The sequence below is a fragment of the Lactuca virosa genome, chromosome 9, assembly GCF_052849685.1.
Source record: "Lactuca virosa cultivar CGN04683 chromosome 9, Lactuca_virosa_CGN04683_v6, whole genome shotgun sequence".
NCBI lineage: Eukaryota > Viridiplantae > Streptophyta > Magnoliopsida > Asterales > Asteraceae > Lactuca > Lactuca virosa.
Genome location: NC_136434.1, coordinates 208497244 through 208499801, shown reverse-complemented (window position 1 = coordinate 208499801; position 2558 = coordinate 208497244). Strand labels below are relative to the sequence as shown.

Genomic DNA, 2558 nt, shown 5'->3' with positions numbered 1-2558 from the left:
CAATCCCACAATGTGATAATAATGTATATCTCAAACCTACAAATCCAACTATTATCATTAACACAGATATACCACATCTCTAAAACAATTTATCCCGCCCCGTCGATTCCCACGTATAGATCCTATACAACGATCTTACAAGATCTAGCCTAAAGGATTAATATGAACAACAAACTGACGACGTTGCTTCAAAAATTCCTTGGCAGTAAACGATGATCATCAAATGAGGGGAATGGAATAAGTTCACCACGAACCTCCGTTCGTAAAAACAACAAGACAATTAAGTCAGGGGTAGTTATCTAGATAACTGTGCCTAGCAGTGGTCTGACACCGTGAGGTATTTTACCCCCAGACTCACCCTATCCGGCAATACAACATCAAACTTTGGCTAGCAGTGGTCGGACATCGTGAGGTATTTTACCCCCAGACTCACCCTATCCAACAATACAACATTATTGGGTCATTTAATGTGTTGTTTCAAATTTACTATGTATGTAATTAGTCTTTATTATTAACGGATTGGGCCTATCCATCCATCATTATGATGCTAGGTGTAACATCCCCCTCTGGCACATATCACAATATTGTCCGCTTTGGGCCACTCGGCACGAGGACTTCCCAGGGGGTCACCCATCCCGGTACTACTCCCGCCCGAGCACGCTTAACTGCAGAGTTCTTATGGGATCTGCTGCCTTCACGACTTTAAAACGCGTTGTGATAGGGAAGGTATTCACACCCTTTATAAGGAATGCTTAGTTCTACTTCCCAGTCGATGTGGGATCAGGTCTAACCCACCTTCACCCCCCATTATAGGGTTCGACGTCCCTGTCGAACACATCGACCCGTGCCCCAGCCTGATACCATTTGTAACATCCCCCTCTGGCACGTATCACAATATTGTCCGCTTTGGGCCACTCGGCACGAGGACTTCCCAGGGTGGGTTAGACCTGATCCCACATCGACTGGGAAGGAGAACTAAGCATTCCTTATAAGGGGTGTGGATACTTTCCCTATCACAACGCGTTTTAAAACCGTGAGGGCAGCAGATCCCATAAGAACTCTACAGTTAAGCGTGCTCGGGCGGGAGTAGTACCGGGATGGGTGACCCCCTGGGAAGTCCTCGTGCTGAGTGGCCCAAAGCAGAAAATATTGTGATATGTGCCATAAGGGGATGTTACAAATGGTATCAGAGCTAGGGCACGAGTCGATGTGTTCGACAGGGACGTCGAATGCTATAATGGGGGGTGAAGGTGGGAAGCACCTAATCCCACATCGGCTTGGAAGGAGAACAAAACATTTCCTTATAAAGGGCTGTGGATACCTACATTGTCACAACGCGTTTTAAAGCCGTGAGGGTAGCAGATTCCATAAGAACTCTGCAGTTAAGCGTGCTCGGGGGGGAGTAGTACCGGGATGGGTGACCCCCTGGGAAGTCCTCATGCCGAGTGGCCCAAAGCGGACAATATTGTGATACGTGTCATAGGGTGATGTTACACTAGGTTTAGACTATATATAGTGCATGCATGTATCGTTCTAGGGTTAATCATTTTGTATTGCCCTACATTGTCTTTACAGAAAAGTTCTCGTTGAACTCTTCTAAGGCATTGATTATAAAGCATTCGGCACACATTTGATCATTGTTCTTATTGTTTTGATTCACTTTACTGTTATTGAATCTATCGATCTAATAGTTATTGTTTCATCAATTGGTATCAGAGCAGGAGATTCTGTAACTCATACGCAATTCTTCTGTCGAGTGTTATTAGGGTTTTACATTTTTGGTGGATCTGTTCTCGTCGTCTTCTTCGTTTTCATCGATTGTAGACGTTGGATATGGGTCCTTATTTTGCCCTAGACTCGATTATTGTTTTACATATCTGATTCTAAACAGGTTTTTGTGAATCGGCATCATGCAACCAGAAGATCCTCATACTCTTTCCTTCAATCTGTCCAGCAACATCAGATCCACTACCGGAATCCCAATCCTTTTTCCGGAGGATTGTGAGGTCTGGGCGCTGCACTTCGAAGATTACGTTCTTGGCCTTGAAGATCATGGCACATTAATATGGGAAGCCATGACCCAACAGACGATCACTCACACTGCCACGAGGAGGATTATAAAGACTCAAGCCAAATACAATGCTCTTTTTGTTGACGTTAAAGATGTTCCTCAAGATGAAAAAGACAAGTTAATAAGTAATGTCAAGGCAATGAGAATAATCACGTTCACTCTTCCTCCAGACACGTTTCATCCGGTAAGGGCTTGTGATACAACGAATGAGATATGGGATAGGTTGAAAGAGCTTTACTCAAGCGATGCTGATCTGGAACACTTCGTTCAAACATTACTTCTTTATGAGTTTGGTGCTTTTGCTCAAAAGCCTGATGAAAAGCTTGATTAGACCTTCAATCGTTTTAACCATCTTTTGAGCAAGATTCTTAAACATATTTTTAAGCATGAAAAGATTGAGCAAAAGGTTACTTTTATGAATGGATTAAGGCCTGCATGGAAAGCAGTTGTATCCATAGCTAAAGCTCATGAACAGTTCAAGAGCTAC

General features: G+C 43.5%; 1 pseudogene; it reads right to left on the bottom strand.

Annotated features, from left to right (window-relative positions):
• Nucleotides 1–597: 597 nt before the first annotated feature.
• LOC145141732 (5S ribosomal RNA) lies at nucleotides 598–715 on the bottom strand (annotated as a pseudogene).
• Between the last annotated feature and the right edge of the window lie 1843 nt (nucleotides 716–2558).